The sequence below is a fragment of the Callorhinus ursinus genome, unplaced genomic scaffold, assembly GCF_003265705.2.
Source record: "Callorhinus ursinus isolate GAN/ISIS: 27379988/994484 unplaced genomic scaffold, GSC_fseal_2.0 scaffold13, whole genome shotgun sequence".
NCBI lineage: Eukaryota > Metazoa > Chordata > Mammalia > Carnivora > Otariidae > Callorhinus > Callorhinus ursinus.
In genome coordinates, this window is record NW_027397075.1 from 43,066,933 (window position 1) to 43,093,185 (window position 26,253).

The 26,253-nt window shown below is 45.8% G+C and overlaps 1 protein-coding gene across 1 annotated transcript in view; it reads right to left on the reverse strand.

Annotated features, from left to right (window-relative positions):
- The window catches only part of CACNA1E (calcium voltage-gated channel subunit alpha1 E), a 500,959-nt gene extending 474,919 nt beyond the window's left edge, over positions 1–26,040 (reverse strand). Inside the window, exon 1 of the mRNA XM_073900155.1 lies at positions 25,741–26,040. The gene's annotated coding sequence lies outside the window, so the exon portion shown is untranslated. The remainder of the gene's footprint in view (positions 1–25,740) is intronic.
- Positions 26,041–26,253: the final 213 nt, after the last annotated feature.

Here is a 26,253-nt window from a genome sequence, read left to right on the forward strand (position 1 = left end):
ACAGTGCCCACGTGCCCTTGAGCAGGTCACTTGAGCAGGTGAGGACGCAGAGCCTCGCTCGCATCCTGGCCCAGCCCAGCCCTTAATGGGCTCTCCCAAGGATTGCCTTTGTGCTCCTGGCTGTTAAGGGGAGCAGCTACCGCTGGACTGGCACCCTGAGGTAAGCTGTTGTGCAGTGTCAACAATTAAAACTATGAAAAGTGCCTTTTATGCATCCAGGAGGGGTATTATTTCTTGATAAGAAGCCAAAATATTTACCATCTCAAAGCACTTCTGACTAGAATTCCCACAGAGCACAGGAAGGGGGAAAGCCCTTTGTGGTGAAGGGACCACTCCCAGCCCCACCCAACAGGCTAAGGCCCACGTGCTGTCACCAACTCTGTCACCAGGGAGAGCAGACAGAGTCACTGAGTTCAGACTGCCACTGGCCTCACAAGTGACTAAAACAAGCAAAATGAATAAAGGCCTGAGGCTGGAAGACCCAGAATCATGGATGGAGAAACAGGTACAGAAGTAGGTACAGACCCTCTTACCCACTGTCCCTGAACCTATGAGTCTTTAGTTTGGGGTCAGAGATGGAAGGAGGGCTCTGAAGCTTTGTGGATGAAAGCCTTCTTGAAGAGGAAGCCTGTCTGCCTTACCATGCAAAAACAAGCCACACGTGGATTCATGGGCAAAACACCAAACAACCATCGGGGAGGGGGGGAATAAAGAAAAGACAAGGAAGGGAAGAATTTCAAATACATTTTTTTTCTTTATTCTTGTTACATTTTATTAGCATCACTTTGGCTCAGATCATGATGCCAGGGTCCTGGGATCAAGTCCCACATCGGGTTCCTTGCTAGGCAGGGAGACTGCTTCTCCCTCCTCCTGCTTGTGTGCTCTCGTTCTCTCTCTCTCTCTCTCTCTCTGACAAATAAATAAAATCTTTAAAAAAAATAAAAATACATTTTATTGGCATCACATTCATCTCTTTACAGAAGAACTTGGCCCACACCCTAGAATGTAGTGCTCCATTAAGCAAGCTACAATGCAGGGGCAGATCCTAGGGAGAGGGAAGAGCTACCAGGGTTCCATACCAAAGAAACAGGTTAATGAATAGTGGGCAATACTGGGCAGTTGGTGGGGGAAAGGAGAAAAAGGTTTGCTAACCTAAGGATACCACAACCCTGAAAGGAGTTCTAGAACAAGGTAAAATCACTAGGACAGATCTGTTAGGATTTTCCTTTTCCTCATATGAGTCAAATACATTCTTATTATTGTTTCACTCCCTTTTCTGTCTCTTCAGCTTGGGAAGATTCTTTGGACTTTCTGGCTCCATGAAAATCATGGTTTACAGATAATTACACCAGTCCTAAGAGAAATCAGGTTAGAGTCTAAACAAGCCTTTGAGACAAGCCTGTGGGACTTCATTTCTGTGACCCTGGTGAATGTGCAGGAAGGCGGTGGCCACTCCTCAAAGAGAAGGGATCTGAATAAAGGAATTTGGGAGAACAAAGATTTCCTTATTCCTAACTAAGCAATTTCCTATTCCAAATAAAGCAATGCTGGGATTTTCCCATTAAGAGCTGTGGTCCTCCTTGATTAGCCCAGGACATTCAGTCAACAAATATTTCTTGGGTGCCTGGCTCTGTTCTCAGCAAGTCTATAAGGAACTCTGTATGCCAAGCACAGGGCAGGCTGCCCTCAGAGTGCACTTCCCCGGGGTTTGCTTCCATAAAATGTCTTCCATGAGGGTCCAAACAATAGTCCTGTGGCAGGTGGGGACAACAAGCACTGCCTCCCAGGATGAGAAGCAACCCCTGGAGGCCTGGGGTCAAGTGGGCCCTGTCCCTGGCCATGATGCCTGGAATTCCCTTTGCATAAAGGGAATGTGGTCCTAAGAGCCTTCTATTAAAAGCTAATAGAAGGTAAAGGCATTAACCCACACCTCAGGCTGACTGACGACTCCCTGGTAGGGAAGCATCTTGAGGAAAATGGAACCCTGCCCAGACAGCTCTAAGGGGGGATTTAGGAAAGGTTAGAGTAACTTGCACTAATTAGGGAGAACAGGGACCTACAATAGCACCCTACAGCAGCCACAGTTGGTGACCCCATCGCGGCCCTCTCCCTCTCACGGGGGGCTGCCCGGCATCTTGGCTGACAGTAAGCAACAAATCAGACCAAGATCCCTGTCTTCCGATCACCTGCTTTTAACGGGAGGCTTCTAAGGGGGATACAGACAGTATCCAAGATTTTTTTTAGAAGTACAACAAATGGGATTTTAGATGGTGATAAGGGTTAAGGAAGAAAAATAAAGTAGGGAGATATACTGGCCTAAATTTTTAGAAAAGATAACCAAGGAAGCTCTTCTAGAAAGAGTTACTTCTGAGTAAAGATCTGAAAGGCAATGAAGGACGGAACTATGGAGATATATGAGTAAATGCATTCCAGACAAAGAGAAGAGCTACACAGGTGCTCTGAGAGAGCAGATCTGGGAGAGAGGTGAGGACAGGAGGCGGCTGCTGGCTGGAGCAGACAGGGTCAGAGAGGGCAAGCTCATGGCCCCACTGCCCTTCAGTGCCCCTCCTCCCAGCTCTCCTACTGTCCCGCTGCCCACTTTAGCCATGCAGGGGTCTCCATTACACACCCTACCAGAGCTTGCCTAGTTAGGGCAAAGCCCCAGGCTTAGCCTTCCATGTCCAACTGCCCATGTGAAATGTCAGGAACACCTGGTCCTGTGTGGGCAAGAGTGTGATGAGGAGTCTAGTCTCACACAGCTGTGGGGCAGGTAAAGCTTGCCCTTGGTGCCTGCAGCCCCTCCTCCACTCAGTGGCCCAGGAGCCCACTCCTCCCTCCATCAGACCTGGAAAGTATCAAGAGGGCCCTTGGCTAGGAGGAAAATCTAAGCTCGCAAGTCATCAGACCCTCCTGGCCTCGGTTTGTTCATTGTAAAAGGAGGACATCGCAGAGCTCATCTCTCATGCCTCTTCCAGCCCTTGGTGAGCCCTGCCCTCTGCCGATAAACCCCTCCTTGCCAGTGTGTTCATCTGTGTCTCCTCCCAGGCCAGGAGCCGACATGCTAACAGTGGCCCTAAGTCATGTGGCCATTTGCCCAAGGGAGGCCCTGAAGCCCACAGGCTGTGGGGCTTTTATTTTAGGCCCATGACTGCACCAGCGCGGCCACCGGACCCAGCGCCTCAGTGTGTGGCCGTGCCAAACAATGAGGAGAAATGAAGCGATTTCATGTCAGCCTGCATTTTCATTGCCAAGGCTCACACTGACTGTGAGACTCCAATCCCAGGGTCTGTGGAGCTCTCAGGAAAAGGCTTTACAAGAAAATGAGCCAGCAGCACTCCAAGGCAATCATTGTCAATCAGCATGGCAGGTGATCACTCACCCTGCAAAGCAGCTTCGCCATGGCTCGGTGATCTAAGTGGCTGAGTCCGCAGTCTGTACCTCGGTCTGTGTGGTCCAGGCTGAGGCAGGGGGCTCCCTGCCACGGGACAGCCCCACTCCACTGTCTTTCACTCTTGGGTCTGGGGTGGCTTACCTTTTTCTCATAGGGACAAAATTCAGTTCATCATACCTGGGCTACCTACCGATGGAAGGTAGCAGAGGAGGGATGTAGTATAACTGCAAGAATGACCCCCATGGCTAAATCCCTAGGCTGACTTGGCCAGTGTGAACTCTAGAGGCAACCAGGGCTCTACCTGTAGGTTCTTTAAAAACAAAGACTTCAGGTTCCCAAACAGCAAGCCCAGAAACCTGACCACCATCAGCCCACAAAAGGCCACACACTCTTGTGTGGCTCTTCTTCTACTTAATGGCTCCTGTAGAATTCAAGCTAAATAGAAGTGGGGGTGTTGAGCAGGGAAGATACACATAATGTAATCCAACTGGGCTTGCCAGATGTCTCCCTAGGACAAACAGCATTTTCCACCACTTAGACCCAGGTCCCCCCCACCCCAAGGCAATTTTTCAGTCATTTTGTCTGGGAGGGCACCAGAAAAGCTGAGCTCTGTTTTCCCCTCTCTTCTTTGCAGCTGCTCCGATAACATTTTTGCCTCCTCCTTGGGGACCTTCCAAACCCTTAGGCAGGGAAGCATCTGCACTCGCAGAAGACTTTGGGGGATGGCACCAAGCTCCCACTGTTCTCTCCCTAAAGGTCTGCCTTGGAGTCTCAGTCCTTAACCACAGATGGAACTCTTGTGAAAGTAGCAACACGGAGTGTGCCTTGGTGTGGAGGTAGTCCAAAAGGGAGTTTCACTGGTGGAAGAGAGAGACCACATGCCTGGAATGCATGCAGGGCAGGGTATGCATTAAATACTAATTTATTAGTATTAGCAGGTATGGTGCAGCTGCTTGGGACCCAGTTGTGAACAGGACCCAGTCATTGCCCTCAAACAGCTCGTAGTGGAACAAAAAAGAAAAAGAAGAGATACTTGCAGAGTAGTGGAAAGACTGCTAGCACAAGAGCTAGGTAAAGTCAGGGCTGGGAACACACAGGAGGGCACCTCACTCAGTCCTGGGGGCTAACAAGCACTGAAAGCCTTCCTGGGGGGAACAGGTATTCCAGGTGAGTCTTGAAGAATGAGTCCCAGGGGCGCCTGGGTGGCTCAGTCGGTTAAGCGTCTGCCTTCGGCTCAGGTCATGATCTCAGGGTCCTGGGATCGAGCCCCACATCGGTGGGGGGGGGGGTCCCTGCTCAGCGGGGAGCCTGCTTCTCCCTCTCCCACTCCCCCTGCTTGTGTTCCCTCTCTGGCTGTATCTCTCTCTGTCAAATAAATAAATCTTAAAAAAAAAAAAGAAAGAAAGAAAGAAATATTGAAGAATGAGTCCCAGCCCCCTCATTGCTCACCTGGAAGTCCGCAGTCACCTAGGTGACAGATGAAGGGTGTGGGACAAGGCTGGAGATAAAGAGGACAACACATGGAAAAGCATGCCATCCTTTTAGATGGCCCAAGTGGGGTGAAAGAGGAACAGCAGGGAGAGACAAAGCTGGAGAGGCAGGACCCAGTCGGGTACAGGCTTGGGGCCACAATGAGGAATTCAGCCTCTACCCATTCACAAACAGTCATGGGGCGGGGGGGATTTTGAAAGGAGAAGCGTCATCCCAGATTTACCTTTTGGATATACCACCTGAACCATGGGGCCAAGAATACAACAAGGCCAGACACCTGGAGGCTGATGAGCCAGTTAGGAAGCTGGTGCCTACTGGCTTTCTCCACTTAAATGCATATAAGCATCTCAAGCTTGATAGAACCAAAGCAAAATTCTTTATCTCCCCTTCCAGCTTGCCCCTCCCAAGCCTTCTCTTTCCCAGTAAATGATACCAGACACTCAAGCCAAACACCCAGGAGGCATCCTGATTGCTGCTTCCCTCATCACCACCACTAACAGCACCCAATCCACTGGCAAGCCCTGTGGACCTCACTTCTAAGACATATCTCAAACCCAATCAATGAAAACCAGCACAGTCCCAGCCCCCTCACCACTCACCTGGATGTCTGCAGTCACCTAGATGACAGTCCTCCCTCCACCCTTTGTTCCCCTCAACCCACTTGCCACATGGCAGCCAAAGGAGGTTTTTACACATTTTGATTGTGAAATACCACACACATGCACAACAGTACAAAAGACAAATGTATAACTCAATGGTTTATCACAAAGTAAACATACATGTCATCATCCCCAAGGTCAAGGAATAAAACATTACTGGTTCTACCCTTGAAGCCCTCCTTGTCCTCTCTCCCAGCACTGCTCCTCCTTCCCTGCCAAAGGCAACCACCATCCTGGCTTTTAAGGTGATCACTTCCTTGACTTTCCTCACAGTTTACTACCTAAGAATGAATGTCTAAAAGCTATAGTTTGGATCTGGCTTATGTTTGACCACTATATAAATGGAATCATACCACATGTATTATTTTGTATGGGACTTCTTTCACTCAGCATTATATTTATGAGATTCATCCATGTTGTATAGGTAGCTCTAGTTTGCTTATTTTTATTGTTTTACAAAAGTCCATTATTTATCCATTCTACTGTTGATGGGCATTTGGATTTCTTCCAGGGTTTTTTGGGGGGGTGGGGTTTCAGGTTTTTTTAAGATTTATTTCTTAATTTTGAGAGTGGGTGGGGGGAGGTAGGGCAGAGGGAGAGAAACTCAAGCAGACTCCCCAGTGAGCACGGAGCCTGCCTCAGGACTCGATTTCACAACTCTGAGATCATGACCTGAGCCAAAACCAAGAGTCGGATGCTCAACTGACTGAGCCACCCGGGTGCCCTGCTTCTGTTTCTTTTTTAATTGAAGTATAGTTGACACACAATGTTATATTAGTTTCAGGTGTACAACATAGTGATTCAACAACTCTGTGTTATTCTATGCTCCCCACAAGTGTAGCTCCCATCTGTCACCATACAACACTATTACAACACGACTGTATTCCCTATGCTGTACCTTTTATTCCTGTGACTTATTCATTCCATAACTGGAAGCCTGTACCTCCTACTCCCCTTCACCCATTGGATTGCTTCTAGTTTTTCAGCTAATATGAATAATATTGCTATGAACAGTTTGATATCTGTCTCTTGGTGCCAGAATAGTCTTAAAACATGGATCAGACCACATCACTCCTCTGTTTAAAAATCTCCAAACCTTCCTGACATACTTAAAACCTAATTCCTTATCATGGCTTATAAGGTCTTCCCTCTCTGATGTCCTCTTCTCTCTCTCTCCTCCTTGCTCACAGTGCTCCCACTCATCAGTCTTTCTATTGCTGGAACACACTACACTCGCCTCTACCTCAGGGCCTTTACACTTGCTCCTCCCTTTGCCTGAATGCAGATCTTGGAATAGCCGGCTTCTTGACATTCACATGTTGAGTCAAATATCAACTCTTCAACAACTCCTTTAACCACCTAATTTGGAAGAGACCTCCCAAAGCTCTCTTCTCTCACATCCCCTCGTTTTATTTTCCTAATGGTACTCTTTGCTATGGAAAGCCATCTTCTCTAGATGCCTGGTTAGTTGCTTATTGTTTACCTCTTCCAACCTCCCTGAGCTCGGGGACACTGTCTCATTGGCTGCTGTATCCTCTGCATCTAGAACTGTATCTGACATAGTGTTCAATAAAAGCTTGTTGGATGAATGAATAAACGATGAATGAATGAATGCTCCAGGAAAGATGTCAGCATAACCAAATCTAGTGGTAGTTAGAGGAGGGAAGTAGAGTAGAGAGCAATGAATACTTTTGAGAACAATGAAGGAAGAATAAAGAAAGGAAGGGAGGCAGGAGGTTAACAATGATTGAAATTCTGCTCTGTGCCCTAGGCTGAGGACTTCCCCCTTGCCCCTGCCGGTCTGATCACTGGTGTACTGGAGAGTCCCTTGCTGTCTAGCTGATCCTACAGCCTGGAAAGGTTCTCTGTGAGGAAGGGAACACTGAAACTCCTTCAGAGCATAAGCCAAACCCTTGTGAAATAGGAGGAAAAGTGAGGCTGCCTTTAATCCTCATCTAGACAAGAAGAGAGGAAGGTGGGAGTGTTTCATTATTCTGGGAAGTTAAGGCAGCAGAATGAGACAATTCAGGCTGCCAGCCTGCCAGTGCAACCTCTGGGAATAACAAACTTTCCCAACTACTGCCTCAATAAACATCAAGAGAGCAGCAAAAGCCATCACCAGACCCCCATATCTCTCTGCTGGGCTGTGGGTTATGGTCCAAGCAGCCTTCGGCCCATCCCTGCACACATGCAGAGCAACAAGTTGTGGACTCCAGGGAGAAAGGACTGGAATGGGGAACAATCCTGGAAAAAGAGGCAGAAAGGCTCCTCCTGGAGATGGGATAAGCGTGTGAGGATCTGGGGAAAAGACAGTGATGATAAGAACCTGGACTGGAATACAGAGAGGCCTGAGTTCTGCCCCAGCCCATCTCTACTTCTGAGGTCTCAGGTGGGCTTAAAATGGACACGTATAAATATCCTCAAAAACCTTAACATCTCAAGGTTGTTGTAAGGATTAAATAAAATCACATATATGAAAGAGCTTTTGAGGAAAACAGAAGATGATCATAATGAGCCTTACTACTCAGAAAGTAAAACAGATAGTAACTCATTGGCCAAGTTTGGAATAAGTGGCAATGTTTGGGAGGATTTTTTTCTTTATAGACACTGTAGCACCCCAGGCCAGGAGGGTGGGAAACTTCTAGTGACTGTATTCCTAAGAGCACACCGAGACCTGGAGTAGGTAAGAGTATGGACCCTTATAATAACAAATGAAAACAAAATTAAAACCCTAGGAATCAATCTAATAATAAGTATGCAAAATGATGAAGAAATGTTTAATTTAAAACACTTTTTAAGGAAACAAGAAATGGAACCATTGGACAAATGGAAAGTCATACCATGTTCATGGATTAAAAAAAATTTAACATCACAAAGATGTAAATTCTCCCTAAAGTTGATTTATAAACTGAATGCATTCTCAACAAAATTACCAATAAATTTTGGGGATAGCTAGATAAATTTAATCTAAATTTATCTAGGGGACAACATATAAACAATGGGACAACAAATAAACAATAATTTCCCAAAAAAATCTGAAAAAGAAATATTATGAGAAAAAACTAGCCCTACCACATATTAAGGCATATTATAAAACTGCATTAATTAAAACATGCATTCTAACATATAACTGGACAAATGGATCAATAGAAAAGAATAATAAATTCAGAAAGAGACCCAAAAACCTATGAGAAATATTGCATTTTAGATCATTTAGAAGAGTTGAATATTGAATAAATAGCATTAGGACAATTATATAAACATGGAAAAAAATTACACAGACTCCCTCCCTCAATTCTTATACTAAAATGAACTATTGATGAATCAAAAATCTAAACGAAACCATAAAAATTCTAAAAGTAAAAAAATGTATAATTTTTGTAGTTGTGAAGGCTTTTGTTAGCATAATACAAAACCAAAATGTAGTAATAAAGACTGATGCATTCAGTTACATAAAAATGTAAAAACTGTCATAAAAACATAACGTCAAAAGGCAAATTACAAATTAGGAAAATATTTTCTACATCTATACTAGAGATGAAGGACTAATTTTCTTAATATATAAAGAACTTCTACAAATCAATGAAAAAATATACAAAGGATATGAATAATTAATTCACAGAAAGGGAAATATCAATGACTCTAATTTATTTGAAGAGATGTTGAATCTCACAATAAGAGAAAATGAAACTAGGAGATACCACTTTAATCTCTTAGATAACCAATGACCAAAAAGCTTAATGCACACTATGCTGGCAAAAATGTGAGGAAACAGGCACTGTACCACTAGATTGATAAATTGGTACAACTTCCATGGAAGGTAATTGGAACTATATGCAAAATTTTAAACTCACTCTTTGGCTCCACAATTCTACTTTTAGGAAATTTTCTATTGCATATATTTGCATGTGTGCAAACGGCATCTTCATATTTTTATTCATTGAAGCATTAATATAATAGTGAAATATTACCAAAAAAAAAGAAACATTATATGTCCATTAAGCAGGGATCAGTTAAATAAATTATGGAATATATATAGCCTTTAAAAAGATTGAGGCAAATCTCAGTGTCCTGATTTGGAAGGATATCCAAGATCAATTATTAAGTAGAAAAATATCTAATCGCAGAACAGTTATGTATGTTACTATTGGGTTTTGAAAACTCTATACATTATAATTTTATTTATATATCTAGAAATGGAAGGGTACACAAGAAATGGTAACAATGCTTATCTTCTAGGAGGGGAGCAAGGTAACTAGGGGAAATTTTTATTTTATTTTATTTTATTATGTTATGTTAGTCACCATACAATACATCATTAGTTTTTGATGTAGTGTTCCATGATTCATTGTTTGCCTATAACACCCAGTGCTCCATGCAGTACGTGCCCTCCTTAATACCCATCACCAGGCTAACCCATCCCCCCACCCCCCTCCCCTCTAAAAACCCTGTTTGTTTCTCAGAGTCCATAGTCTCTCATGTTTCGTCTCCCCCTCCGATTCCCCCCCTTCATTTTTCCCTTCCTTCTCCTAATGTCCTCCCTGCTATTCCTTATGGTCCACAAATAAGTGAAACCATATGATAATTGACTTTCTCTGCTTGACTTATTTCACTTAGCATAATCTACTCCAGTCCCATCCATGTTGATGTAAAAGTTGGGTATCCAAAGAAGATATGCAAATGACCAATAAGCACATGAAGATTCTCTACTCACTCTTAGGGAAATGCAAATCAAAACTATAATGAGATACCATTTCATACCCATTAGGATGCTCAATAAACAAACAAACAAACAAATAAATAAATAGGTGAGGATGTGGAGAACTTGGAACCCTTGTACATTGCAGTGGGAATGTAAAATGGTGCAGCCACTGTGGAAAACAGTATGAGAGTTCCTCAAAACAGTTAAACATAGAATTGCCATATAATCCAGCAATTCTACTTCTGGGTATATACCCAAAAGAACTGAAGCTGGGACTCAAACAGATATTTGTACATCCATATTCATAGCAGTATCATTCACGATAGCTGAAAGGGGGAAGCAATCCAAATGTCCATCAATGGATAAGTGCATAAACAAAATGTGGAATATGCATACAATACAATATTATTCAGTCTTAAAAAGGAAGGAAATCCTGACTCGTGCTCCCATACGGATGAACCTTGAAGACATTATACTAGGTAAAATAAGCCAGTCACAAAAGAACAAGTCTTATATGAATTCACTTGTATGAGGTACCTCATGTCAAATCGATAGAGACAGAAAGTAGAATGGCAGTTGCCAGGGCTGGGGAGGGAGAAGGGGGAGTTATTGTTTTATGAGCATGGGGTTCCAGTTTGGGAAGATGAAAAAGCTCTAGCGGACTTCACGGTTGCACCACAGTGTGAATGTACTGAATACCACTAAACTTTACACTTCAATATGGGTAACACAGTAAATCTTATGGTATAATATATTTTACCACAGTAAAAATATAAAGAAATAAACCTTAGATAATATACAAAAAAAGAGCATGGATTCTAGCGTCAGCTCTCCTGGGTTTGAATCCTCCCGTTCACAGCTCTGTCACCTTAGCTTCACATACTTGGTCAAGGTACTTAGTCTTCCTATACCTCAATTTCCTCAACCATAAAATGATAATAGTAGCACTACCTACTATGTTGGGTTGGTCTGAGGAACATAAAGGGCTTAGAATAGTACCTGCCACACTGTAAGTGCTTCCTAAGTAGTGGTTCCTCACTATTATCTTTAACAAATATTTATTGAGTACCTATTATATTCAGGCACAATGCCAAGTACTGGGAATACAGAGATCAATAGGATGGGTTCCTGCCTTTAAGAGCCTCACCACTGAGTAAATGGGATCTTAATTGATTCTATCTTCACTCAAGCCCTCGCTTTAGGAATAAGTGTTGAAAGAGTCATTATGGTAGTATCCTTCAAGAAGGTAAACAGGAGGCTCAATTAGGTTGAAGGTCTAAATTGTTTTCTAATGATTAGACCTATCTGAAAATAGAATGGGCTATTTTTAAAACTAGTGAGTGGTCTGGGTAGCCACTTATCAGACATGTTGCAGAAGAGATTCAGAGGGTTAAAACTAGGTTACCTCTATGGCCCATCTGGTTCAGAGTCTGTGATGCTATAAGGTGAGGGCCAAGGACTGGACTATGAGCAGCTTGGCTGGGCAAAGGCTCCAGGGTATCAGCCTCGCAGACATATCTGCTTCATGACATCATCCAAATACCCCCCAGCAGGGACCAGAAGCCTCCATATGTCCAGTGCGGACTCAAATTCAAAATGACAGACACGATTTTCACATAGATGAATGGAGAAGAACCAAGGCACGATCATCCCCGGAAGACAGAAAGAAGGGCAGAAAGTCCCTAAGAGGGGACTGCCACAGACTTTTTCTGGGCTAGCGTAAGCTCCAGGATCCAGGCCTTGGAATAAAACATTGAAACAGAACTCATGAGTGAAGACCTAGAAGAAAACACCCCAAGGTTGGCTGTGAATCCAAAGAGGTACCTCTACATAAGCCCCAAGCTCTGGGAACCACAGCTAGTCCAGCAACCCAGAGGATTCTAAGAGCTTAGTTTTTAAGGAAACAGGAAAAGGTCACACTAATATCTGCAGAAGAGCATCCCAAGCAGAGGAAACAGCAAATGCAGAGCTCGAGACAAAGGGTGTGCCTAGCATATCAGGAGCTTGTGTGATTGGAGCACAGAGATATATATGAAGTGTTACAAAACAGGTCAAAGAGCTAAGAGGTGGTGGTGGCTTTCAGACCCTGTCGGGTTCTGTAGACCATTTTAAGGATTCAGGCTTCTACTCTTAATGAGATGGGAAGCCACTGGAAGGTTTTGAGCAGAAGATGAGATATACTGACATAGTTTTCAAAATGTCCCTAGAGCTGTCAGGTTGAGAATTTACCCCAAATAGGGAAGCATGAGCACCTGACCACCCTCAGTTAGTAGCAGCCTGTTGCAACAGTCTTGGAGAGGGGTAACAATAGCTTGAACCAGGTTGATAGCTTGGTGAAAAGTGGGCATATCTGACAATTGAGCCAAGTGGATTTGCCGACAGACTAGATGCTCATATTTTTTGGCCGAAGCTACTAGAAGGGTGGAGTCATTAACTGAGACAGAGAAGCCTGAAGAAGGAATGGATTTTATGAAGAAGGCCAAGAATTCATAGTAGAACAAGTAAGGTCTGGCATGCCTCTTTAGACATCCACGTGGAAATGTTTCATGGTAACCGGATGTAGTGTTCAGAGAGAAGGCCAGGCTAGAGCTATATATTTAATATCTTATTAAATATGATATTTAATATACATATATATGTAGCTATATGTTTATATGTTTAGAGCCATCTGCAGACAGTGTCCTGGATAAGAGATTGTAATAAGCAGAGATCTGAGGACTGAGCCTAGGGGTATCCAACACTCAAGGTTGGCTGATGAGGAAAAATTAACAAAACCACTGAAAAGGAATGACCAGTAACACGGAAAGAACACTGGGAGAAGATGTATATTCTGAACGCCAAGTGAGGCATTTCAAGAAAGAAAGAGTAATCAGCTATGTCAGACACTGCTATTAGGTCAAGTATCTCCAGATGAGAACTGAAAATTAACCACTGGCTATAGCAAGAGGATGGTCACTGATGATCTTAGAACAATTCTGGTGCAGTAGGGACAAAAGGGAGCCTCATTAAAGAAGGGTCAAAAAGAACAGAGGGAGACAAATAGTGCAGAGAAAATCTCTCTTTATAAGCTACTCCAACTAATAAATGAACAAAGAATGACAGGATCAGAATATCAACATTTTGCAAGCCCCTAATCCAGACAGGAGTCAGCAAACCATGGACCTTGGGCTGTATCTGGCCTGCTTGTTTCTGTGTGTAAAGTTTTACTGGAACTCACACATGCCCATTCATGTACTGCTGCACAATGGTGGCAGTTTTGAGAAGCTGTGATAGAGACCGCATGGCCCACAAACTGAAAGATTTACTGTCTGGCCTTCATAGAGAAAGTTTGCCAACCCTAATCTAGGTAATGATCCTCAGTGGCTGCTAATGTCATAAGAGAAACAACCAGACATTAGGTGCCTCTGTTGGAAGTACACACCACTCCCTAGGAAGTCTACTTACAAAACAATAGAAAATCAAATCTGAATCAGATGGAACTAAGTACCAGTTTATAGGAAATCCAGGCAACAAAAACATTCAACAACACAATGGAGATGCAACCAGCCGTATCTAGGGGATGAGAAAATCTACAGAAAAAGACAACCAAGTTTCACCAACCAACAAATTCTAAGGCCAAAAACAAAGCAGGGGAAGAAACCTACAGATTCTGACTCAAGAAACCTTTTCAATCAAATATAATGTGTGGCCATTATTTGAATTCTGATTCAAACAAACTGTTAAAAAATAAAAAAAATAATAAGATACAAGGGGGGAAATTCGAATACCAACTAGATACCTGGAGATACTAAGAAATTATTATTATTTTGAAGGAGTGTAATAATGCTATTATGGTTATTTTTCTAGTCCATTATCTTTTGGAGACTGGTACCTAAATATTTGCTTCAAAAAAACTCAGTGGGGAGGTAAAGTAGGGAGATTTAGGTAAAAAAATTGGTCAGAAGTCAATAATTATTGAAGTTGGGTGGTATTTGAGGGTTCATTATACTATTCTACTTTAGTATATGTTGAAATTTTCCACAATAAAGAGCTAATTTCAAAAGAAGAGAATACACTTACAGTAATGAACACTGAGTATTATATGGAATTGTTGAATCACTATATTGTACACTTGAAACTAATATAACACTGTATGCTAATCATACTTCAATTAAAAAAAAAACCAAAAAACAAAAAAAAGAAGAAGGAGAAGAGGAAAAAGAGAAAATAAAGAGAGTTTGGACCCAACAAGTACAAGCAACTCTTTGGGGAAATCATACTGCACTGAGAAGAGAAATCGAGCCATTTCCGGGGGGAGGAAAGAGGAGTTTTAAAAACACAGTCATCTCCAGCAGACTCACCCTTCACAGCCCCTGCAGCGGTCATGGGAACACTATTGCTTCTCCTGGCTGCTCTCCTAAATAACATACTTGGTGTCTTAAACTTCCCACTCTGAGCCTCCAGGTAGCCAGGCAGAAGGTGTAGTCTCTGACATTGAGAATCTGCCCTCTCATTGCACAGCCAAGTCCTACAGCTGAAAGATTAACCAAAAAACACAAGGAGTATGGGAGCATGTAGCACAGAGGATGGGAGGGCCATAATGATATTGGGGTCCACAGCAGTGATGGAAGGGGGGCACCTGGGAGAGACGCCAAATGCTTCCCAGAGGAGGTGAGACTCTGGAAGATGGTCAGAGAAGAGAGACCAGGGCATTTTAGGAAGAGAAGTAATAGGAGCAAAGGCTGAGGCCCAGGGGGAAGCCCCTTCCACAGACTTTTTACAGACTTCATGCTGGAGGGGGCTGAGAAATGTCACCCATCCTCTAGACCTCCCTCTGCTGTGTCACTATGGATCACTTCCTGTGGGCCAAGCTGACCTACAGCCAGCCTTCTGGATAGCATCAGGGCCCACAGTTGCAGAAGGGAGCCCCTGACCCTGTGAGGTGCAGGAGACATCCTCAGGGAGGGCAAGTTTGCATGCTGAGGAAGGAAACATCTCTGCAGGAGTCCTGCACACCAGAAGCTCCAGCAAGGGCAAGCCCCAGATCTGCCTCTCCACCTGGCATCTCTTGTCGTCTGAGCTCTGCCCAGTCCCCTTGTGGCTGATTCATGATGCTGGGGTGATCCACCGAGGTTCCAAGTAGCATGTGCTTCATGAGTTTCTGGGGTCCCCTGATATTATATGAATATTTGGGATGTGCATTTCACCAGGTTGAGTCCACAGTCTTCATCAAATTTTCAAAGGATTCTATGACCCCAAAGCTTAAGAATCACTGTACTAGAGGTTTAATTATTTTTTGATGTTAAGGATTTGGGGTGAGGTCTGCAGTATAATTACATCTGCTAGAGCTCCCTCAAAGGTCTTCCTACCCCTAAAAATAGAAGATTGTTTCAGGATCAGTGAAAACAAAAATTAAAATCCTTCCATTTTCAATTGCAATTCTTCAATGGCAGGCTAACAGCAATGCAAACCTCAAGCACCCTCTGCCTTTACAGGCTGAACAAAATAGCAAAATTATCAGGAGCTATTTCCTACATAACTGCTGACATTATACATATATTTCAAGCCCTACAGTTTACAAGGCAAATTATTTCATTGGCACTTCATATTTGGGCTTTGAAAATTTTGCTATGAAAACTTTAAAAGGCAGAGTGAAGAAATAAAATGGGGGTACAATCTGTAATCTTTTCTAAATTGAACTGTGTTTGTCTTAATAGTTTGCATGGCCTTTACAAATGAGCATCCCCCAAACCCTCACAACTTTATGTGCCTACAAAAAGCCTTGCCTAACAGGATGAAATCCAAGGCAACCCACACTGTCTGCCTACCTCAAATATTTTATATGCTCATTTAGTCAGCGTTTACCGGATACCTATCGAGCTCAAGGCTCTGAGACACTGTAGGATGGAAAATTAAGAGGGTGGCCCACTTAAGTGCACTATGGCAGTGCCCAGCCAAACTTCCTTACCATTGTGCCTTCTCTCCCCTCCCCTGAGAGCTCAGCACCATCCCCTGACCCAAAACAAGTCTCAATAATCTCTAGCTAATGTCTGTTGATTGCTTATACTGACTCAAACTTCACACAAATCCCATGGGGTAGGTATGACTCCTACACACATTCAAGGAGGCTGAGATTCAGAGAAAATAAGTCACCTGTGGAGAGCCATTTAGGAATGAATGGGAGCGTCAGGACCCTGACAGCCGCCTGACCCCAGGGCTGGTGCTCTAAGTCCTCTAACCACAGAACCCAGTCCCCATCTGCTTGGTTATTGCTTGTCTGACACGTCTCTGGACTCACCCACCCACTAGGAAAACCTGCCACAGGGACTTGGGCAGCTTTATGTTCCAGCAACAGAGTTTCAGCAACAATTCTAGGATGCCAGCAAGCCTTGCCCCCGCCGCATAAGAAAGAGACCATGACAGTGGGTAGGGACAGAACTACTACAGCCACGTATTACTCAGGCTGTGTTTGCCTGATTCCCCAGGCACCTGCCTCCAAGTTAGCCTGACCAGGCAACACTCTGCTCTGCTCACTCCCTGGGTGGTCAGTCTCTCACCAAGATGACTAACGCCTGTTTTGACATTTTGGAGATGTTTCGGCCTTTAGTTTCAGCCATAATGAACTGGATGCAGTCAGAGAAGAGGGGAAGATAGAGGGCTGGGAAGAGGTGGCCATGGTAGAGAGAAATGGTAGGTAAAACCCAGAGGAAGTTGGAGGCACAATGCAGACAATTTGCATAGGATGCAAATTCTTGTTTGAGTTCCATCTTTTAAATTTTCCTCTATGTTTGTTGGAGAAGCTAGTGAGCTGTGATGTATGGTCAAAAAGTGCTAAGGAAGGTGGTAAAGAAATGGACTAGGAGACCCTCACAGGTCAGAGGGTGGACTAAGAAATGGGCCCCAGCTTCACTGGGCAATCCCAGACAGCTGATCAGCACTAACCCTTTGGGAGCTGGTTGTTCAGCATAGAGGCATCCTCAGTCGGGTTGTGAAAGGGGTGGAGGGAGAGTAATGGCCCTGCAGCAGCCTTAAGAATGTGCCTGGCAGACATGTTAACTACAGGGCACCTAATTTACCAAGTACCCCGGCTTTGGGTTCTGAAATCCGTCACTGCATTTGACAGAGGGAGCAGGGCAGGCACAGTAAGGCAGGCCCACTCCTGGGAGACATGAAATGCATCTGATGGCTGACTTTGGTCCAAGGGCTTCCCAGCAGCCCTGCTGAGCATCCTTAGATTGGACAGCAGGCTGGGACCCTTGCACCCAACCTTCTTTCCCTCTGTCCATCACTCAGGGTCAGATTTGTATGATGCCCTGGTAGCTCTTCCAGCCTTTCCTGGCTCCCTCCCCATTACCTTTCATAGGTATACCCCCTAATAAAGTCCTTGCACATTTAATCCCATCTCAGTGTCTGCTCCTTGGAGGAGCTTTGCACACCGCCTCTGAGCTTGGTCCTGTGACCTGCTTTAGCCAATGAAACAATAACAAATGGGGCACAAGCAGAAGACAAGATCTGGTCAATGATGATGGGTTCAGTTTGGGACAAGGTAAGTCTGAGATACTATGAAGTGATGAGGTAGAAATGTCCAGTAGTCAGTCAGAGGGAAATGCTGAAACTCAAGAGACAATCCTGGGTTGGAAAACAAATTTGGAGGGCATCAGTATATGGGTGATGGCTGAAGAAAGGGAGGGGAGGAAATCTCTGAGAGAGTGTATACCATAAGTGGAAAGGGCCAGCGTTGGGACGAGAAGGCACCTACATTTAAGGAGCAGTCCCTCAGTTCCCATCTGGAGGAGGAACCCAGCCAGAGCTAATCAGAGGCCAAATGACCAAGCAGTGAGAACACCCGGAAAATACCACTGACACCTGGCTTGCTCCCGATCTCTTCTCAGAAGCCTCTTGTAAATGGACAATAAAGCAATGACCACTGCGGTGTTAATGGTCAGTAACAGAAGTCTACAGAAATATTTGCATTTTAAGTAAGCATCTCAACCTCATAGTAATTCTGGCCTTGGAGCCAATCTGGCCTCCACCACCTCCTGTGATCTTGGATTCTGGAGGCTTTTGTTTGCTCCTATAAAACAAGAGTAACAATTCCCAAGCGGCTCAGCCAGTTATGTGTCCAACTCTTAATCTCGGCTCAGGTCATGATCTCAGAGTCAGGCTCCCCACTCAGCACAGGGTCTGCTTGTCCCTCTCAATCTGCTCCTTCCCCCTGTGCCCCATCCCGCTCGCTCACTCTCTCTCTCGCTCTCTCACTTGCTCTTGCACTCTCTCTCCAATAAATAAATAAAATCTTTTAAAAAATAAAACAAGAATAACAATTCCTATATCCCAAACAGATGTAAGCTATACCCATGTTTCTTGTACATCCCTTCATCAATGCCTCTAACAGTGGTTCTCAAACTCTGACATGCATCAGACTCACCTGGAAGGTCTGCCCCAACCCGAGTTCCTGATTCAGGATGTCCAGGATGATAATGATGCTGCTGGTCCAGGAACCACACTTTGGGACAGTGCGTTCTCCCTGAAGGACCCCTACCATGGAGTGAATACCCCACATACTCCAACAACTGGTCTCATGGCCCTAGAGCTGGGCTGTGGGATTAGAGGTCTAGGTTCTAGGGGCAGGAAGGGGCAGGAAGTGTGATAAAGCAACAGCAAGGTGAGGGACAGAGACAGGAACACAGTCTTCCCCCTCAGCTGTCACCCAAGGCATCTCAAGGGCTACAAATTGAGTGATTCATACCTGGGTGTTTGAAAAGCCGTGACTCACTGGATGCAGTAGGTGGGCTACATTGACTCAACCCTCAGGGTGGTAGGGAGGGGAGCCAGTCTAGAGAGTCACAGCAACAGTCAGCAGGATGGACTGAGGTCTTCTGGGCACCCGATGAGCCAGGCTCCAGGGCTGGAGAAAGGCAAGGGCTGCAGAAGTGTGGAAAAGGAAGTCTTCCCCCAGTTATAGAGAGCAAGAATAAGCCTATAACAGCTCTTCCCAATTTCAGAGAAGTCAGCCTCTGCGCTGGGTTAAGAAGACYCCGAAAAGCAAGAAAAGCAAAATGGGATTTCCTYGGGAAGTGTACTTGCTCAGTGTTTCCCATCCCACTCTAACCCTCTCTGCCCTGGTGATGCTCTTCTCTGAGAGCTTCTCCACCCTCCCCAGGGCAATGCGTATAGAAATCTGCCCAGTAGTGGCAAGAGTGAAAGGAATATTCTTTTAACAAAGGCCTGCCACAGATACCATCTTATTTTATTTCTTAAAAAATCCCCTGTGAACTCCCAATTTCATAAACCTAATTCTTTTTCAACCCACATTTACTACCGTGCTAGGTACTGAGATCGCAAATATTAATTAATTACCATGCCTGCCCTCAAGGAATTTTGCCTAATGGGATATAAAATGTGCTGCATTTATTTTATAGTCTACAAAACACTTTCTTGTGCAATTGTACCTGCTCCTCATAAGGGCCATAGAGAATTGGTGATACGGATCTTATTTCATTTTTTTGCCTTTCTGATCTTCCACTTAACTATTACCTCCTCAGAAGCCTTCCCTGACATCCCAATCTTAAGAGCTACCCAGTCACCACCACATCACCCTATACTAATTTTCTGAGTGACATTTATCACAGTCATTTTTTTTTTTACAAATTTACTTGTCTATTTATTTTCTCTCTCTCTCTCCCTGCAATAGAATATAAATTTCACTGAAGTAGGAGCTTGTGCACTGCTGTATTCCCAGCACCCAAATCACTGCCTGGCCCAGAATGGGTACTCAGGATACATCCTTTGCAGAAGGAAGGAGGGTGGGGAGAGAGGGTGGGAAAGGAGAAGGGAAGGAGGGGACAAGCAGGGAGAGGCTGTTATTTTCCCACCAACAGAGCTGAGGTTCACATCTGGGGCTTTACTCCCCAGCCCAGGCTCCTTCTCCTCCACACACCTTGGGGACGGTTCTGAGCCAGGGCCCAGGTTCTGAGGTTGGCAGGCTGACTTTCCTTGCCTGGGTACAGAGGCAGACGTACCCAGGACTCAGACTCCAGAGCCAAACAGCTCATTAACCCAGAGTCTGAGATGCAACAAAGAGAGAAGCAGGTTATTGGATATGTTGGATATGTAGTCTGTAGTCACCTGTCATTGCAAATCCCTTCACTAAAGAAGGCATGGAACTCTGTCTATACTGAGGATCATTATACTCAAGAAAACATCAATCAAGAACCAAGTAAGTCAAGAGAGATTACTTTCTTTTAAGCAGAAATATAAAATGTTCTTCACCACTTTTTAAATTAAGGAAAAAGAATAAAAGTCTTGTTCAGTAAATAGAGAAAACAAAAAAAAATTCTATTGTATGACACAGTAAGAGGGAAAGACAAAGATCAAGGAAGGGGGTTGAAAAGCGATGAGACAAAATCATGGAACAGTCATCTCTCTTAAAATGGGAAGGAATCTCAAGCCACCACAGGCTCCAGGCCCCTGCTCTGGAAGATAGGGTCCTGGGCCTGTGTATTGATAACACAGCTGAGGCCCAGGGGGTTAAGCGGTTTGTCTGTGGTCTACAGCCAGTAAGGACTGGAGTAAGACCAGATCCACAATGTCACGGTCAGATAACATATAATCTGGTAAAAGAAATAAAGACTTCTTCAAAGTACTGTACTGAGAGCTAGAAACCAATTATTTGAAAGTGAACCATGAAAATGAACCATGTCATTTTCATCTTTATTTTCCCACCCCTCCTAGAAAAAGGCCATGTACACATGTGGTTCATGAGAAAGGGGAGAACCCCAAAAGATGTATGAGAGAAGCATAAACACACACCACCTCTGAAGTACACAAGAGACCAAGAACTACCTTGACATCCAATTGCATTTTTGCAACAACAGTGAAACTTCCACCATTAAAAGGTGTCCCCATCGGTGTAGCCCTAGATTCTGTTACCCCGGTTAGAAATTGTATAAAAAACCCTGGGGATGGATTTGCTGCCCTGTCACAGGCTGGGGTGCCTGGCCCGAACCCAAGACAGCATCACACCCTCCTCCTGCTGTTCCCCAGTTCTCTGCCTTTCCCCAATGCCCACGCAGCTGGGGCTGCCAACACTAACCCCATATTGATAATCTAGGGCATTCTCTCTTCACCCCAATCCCAGGCTAGCAGTTTTAGGGGGGAAATTTTTCATTCAAGTGTGATCAATGTAGTTATAGAGGTTCTGTGATTCCACATGATGAATCTTTCCAAATAATACCATATGAACCATATAAATGGGAAGGCCTTTTCCTTGGTAAAGCCCAATTCTGTACTAGAATCTCATTCACTGCAATTCCTCCACACCCATGCATGTAAGCTGACAGCAGAACCCTTTAGAATCCTCATGTCAGAGATGAAGATGAAACCCCTAGTAGAAGTTTTCCAGGTGATAGTGAGAAAGGCACCACACACCTTTGCTTCCTCCAGGAAGGTGCCTGATGTGCACATAACCAATCCTCTACTATAACAAATGATTTTAAATGAGCCTTTTGGTCCCAGATGGCTTTATGGTTTGTCACATGTATATTTCGTGCAATGGCCTAGATCCAGGCTCCCCATCACACTGTCAGTGCATTGAGAACAAAGACTGTGCCCCCACCTCTTTTTGTAGACCACCTTCTCCCACTGTCCTATCTCCCATCCCCACACTTTCTCCAGTGCTTAGCTCATCATTCAGGGCATATTATAGATGTTGGTTAGCAGAGTATTGCATTTGCTGCTTTTCTCAATCCTGTCACTTACTGGGGCTGCAAGGTAATATAACTTATTGGGGATGCAAGGTAACACAAGGCAGGGGCAAAGGCTCTCCCCCGGCCAGATAAACCAACTCATTCTTCCAGACACAAACTGGGCAGAGGCTGCCCACAGGAGGCCAAGAGCAGCCACTGCTCCTCCCCAGGATGCCTCTTTCGTGGTCCCTCCATCTAACGCCTATCCATCAGCCCCAGGTGCCCCCCTAGCTTCACCAAAAGAGGGGAAGGGAGGAGGGCTCTGCCTAGGATTTGCAGAGCACAAGAGCACAAGGTCACCCTGAACTGTGGGATCTTAGACTGCCAAGCTGGGACATACCTGGGAAGCATCTGCCCAAACTCCATTTTCAGGCAAGGTAAAAGAGGCCCAGGGAAGTGAATGACTGGCCCAGGGCCACATGGCTACTTAACGGGGCTGAGCCAGGGCTAGAAGTCAAGTCTTCCAGGGCAATGCACTTTTATCTACCTCACCCCACCTGATAATGCCCTCCTTCCCTCTAGGCATGGTGCTGTTCTGGGTCAGGCTGATTATGGTGCTACAGGGTAAAGAGAAATGATGAACAGGAGGAAACAATGTCTGGCATTATCTACTTAATGGCCTATTTTCACCTATATGATAGACAAAGAATCTGAGGGACCTTGCCAACATACCTCCAGCTCTGTATGGTCAGCTTCCCTCGCTAATCTACAGAATTATTTCTGGGTAAATATTCCCTTGCTAATCTGTAGGATTACTTCTGGGTAGGCACAGTCTCTCCAAGTCCAGGTCATGGTCAGTCTCTGAAACAACTGGACTCACTAAATGGTGATCCTGATCCTAAGAGAGATAGACTTCAATAACTAAGGTGTAGACGGATACTAAAAACCTGATAGTGACATATGCTCTGCCTTTCTAAGAAAGAATTCTACCACCCCAGGTAATCATGAGTTCACTGGAGTAGGATCCAGGAAAGAGACCCCTACAGTGATGGTCAAAGAAGCAGGGCAGGTAATGAGACACAAACTCCATGGAGCCCAAGAAAGGGCCATGCTGACAGAAAGAACAGGGGCAACATGAGTCAAGAACTGGGCAGGATGGACAAGTGGAGTGCCCAACCCACCCCACTCTAGAATTATCCATCATCCCCAGGACCCCAAACAGGTGGGATTAATTCTGTGAGCCAAACACTGACCGCATCAGCTGCAGCACAACAAAGCACCATTGGGAGTCCGCTGGCCTTGGGTTTGAATCCCAGCTCTGCCCCCTTACTATCTGGGTGAACTTGGGCAAGTTACTAACTTTTCTGAGCTTAAGCTTCCTTATCTATTAAATGGGGGAACTTACTTAAGAGGGTTGGATAAGGATTAATTATGATAAAGTCTAGAAATTGCTTGGTATCATATCTGGAAAATAATAATCAATGGAAGCTAAATTTTTGAAGCCCTTCAGGGACTTGGCTGCCTGACAGACCCAGGGGCTCCCAGGGGAATGAAGGTATGACTAATAGACACATCCCCTAAGAATCCTCATCACTCCTGCACACAAGCGAGGGAGGAAAAGCCAGGTATTTCCCTGCAATAGGACAATTCTTGAACATGAGTTTCTCAGTTTTAAACCAAGACACACTCACCTCACCCCAGCCGCAAGAGAACCAAGGAGGTATGACAGCAGTAATCCAATAACTCAACTGGGTGACTGCGAGGGTCACTATATATCACACTGCCATCAACACACTTGAATTCCTGGCAGACGGACCGCCTCCTGGAAGCCCCATGCTCATAAATATGACCGAGAAGCAGACAGAGGGATAGAAACAGCTCCATGTAAATCACCCTCTGCTTGTAATCCCTGCAGTCAGAGCACGAAGTCCCCATTCTGGGAATGGGATTTTTGGAGGGACTGGTGGAGCTGGGGAAAGAAGAGTTCATCAAGGGAAAGAGATTTGTATTCAGAGCTGGATTCTCAGAGAGAACTGAAATAAAGTCCGTTTGAGATCTGAGTCAGGAAGAACCATGACAGGAAGGAAGATGCAAGATCCAAATGATAGGAAAGTAACATATGTTGCCCCGTGAACTGTCCCTGCCTCTGACCACATAGTCACTCTTAGGGTGATCATTCATCCTTGTCTGGACAGCCTCTATTGTCCCTACGTAATTATTACTAATGTCTCTGTCCACTCTCAAAAGTGTCCTGGCTTGCACAATAAATTACATGATTACCCATTACTACAAAGTTGTAAAAAAACAAACAACAGCAATAAAACCGCTTAGCTGGCCAGAGACTTAGCATGTGAAAAAAGAACAGTAGAATGGAATCAAACAGCAAGAAAAGATTGCCTTCTTCTAGGCTCTGGAGATGGCTGCACAACCATACAAGACTTACACATGTGCAGAAGAGGAACTTCTATGTTTTACATTAATAATTCCTCTTGGAACTGTCAACAAGAAGTTTTCCCCTGGTGTCTACCCTAATTTCCAACTGAGTAAAGAGAGCCCCTTTTCTCTGGCTCTGATGTCAGTGAAGAGAAAACCATGCTTTTTCTTTCCTTTCCTTTTTTTTAGGCCATGCTTTTATTTAAGCATCACGAACATCCTAACCTTTCAGGAAAACGCTTTTCTGGATTAAGGGGTCCAGGCTCCCTCCATCCAGTCTTCCTTCTAAGGATGATGTCTCTGTGACATGGGGCAGCTCTGGGCCCCCCCAAGAGTAGGTAAGAATCCACCACCAGGGCTTCCAAAGGGAAGAGCCAGCGAATCATTACAAGCCCCCAGATGTTGGTCACTAGCGCACTCAGCCTGAATTGCACACCCTGAGCGGCCTCAGAGTCACATACCCAGTGTGAGGGAACCCCCCCCCTTGGGCAAGTGGACAAACTGCCACCTCTGTCCCCAGGGTTGAGGTGGATGCCTCAGTCTTAGGGGTTCGGAAGGCGTAGTGTTTCCCATCATTCTCTCCCAGGCAAGGGCACAAAGCAAAGAGGCGCCAACAACTGGGAGTTCCATCCCAGGAAAAGGATGCACAACCACTCTCACAACTGGGAGACGGGAATTCTGCCAAACAGCAAGTCACTCAAAGTAGCCTGGCTTCTTCTCCGCACTCCCCTCCCTGCTCTGGGCCCAGCTGTCAACTCCCTCCCAGGGCTGGGTTCACTCTCCACCTGCCCGACCCGCGCCTCCAGACACCCAGCCTACCATTCCTGGGACGCCTCCAAGGGCGCACGCAGCTTCCGTCACAGAAACTTCGCTGGAAGCTCAGTCCCTGCTCAGCGAGCCCTTCCATCGAGGGGTCCCCCGCGCAAAACTGCCGGGCACCAGGAGCTGGCGAACGGGCGGCGGGGCCCGCGAGGCTCGCTAAGACCCAGCGGGCGGCACCTGCGCCGAGCCTGGCGGCACTCCCGGGCCGCGCGAGCCTCCCTCACCGCGGGCTGGACCAGCGCGCAACCACGAGCGAGACGCCGGCCCGGGCGCCTGGCAAGGGCACACCACTCACAGCCCGAGATGCCGGACGGCACGGGGCTTTCTCACGCCCGGAAAATCGTCGCGGAAGTTGCCAGGAAAGGGCAGCGCCTGGAGAGGCAAAGCTGGCGGAGAGCCGGATTCCGAGGAAGTCTGGGCAAACTAGGAATCCCCGCCGTCCATCATCCCCCAACAGGTAGCAGCGCCGGGACCGAGGCGCGGCGCCCGCCGCCGGGAAGGACAGCGCAGCGCGGCGGGCAGCAGCGGGCGCCGGCGCAGACCACGGTTCCGGCGGCGGCCAGACCCCGGGCTTACCTGGAATTCACGCAGGGTCCCGCGCTCGGCTGAATGGGGAGGGCGTGCTAGGATTCCCGAGACATCCCTGAATTATTTTAAAAGAGCAAAAGGGTGGGGGGAGGGGAATGGAGAGAGAGAGGAGGAAAGATGGTGAGATTGCAGGGGGACGAAGGAGCCACCCGAAGAAGGAAGGGGGAAGGAAGGCAGGAGGAGGTAAGGGGGAGAAACAGAAAATAAAATAAATAAAACAGAAGGAAGACAGTTAAAAGGAAAAAAATCTGCCTCCTGCCCACACAGTGGAAAAGAAATTTCTGACAGTCGGCAAGACGACTCGCACACATGCCGCCCCCCGCCCCCCCCAGAGAGGGCAGACGGGGTAATAACAAAGGACCAGGGTGGCCGGGAGCCGGCTCCTGAGGAAGCGGCGGCGGTCCCGGCACGGGCAGCGCGCGCCGGTCGGCCAAGGAGCGGGCGGGCAGGCGCGGAGACGGCACGCCGGCGGGAGCGCGCACTCCCGGGGCTGCGGGCGGG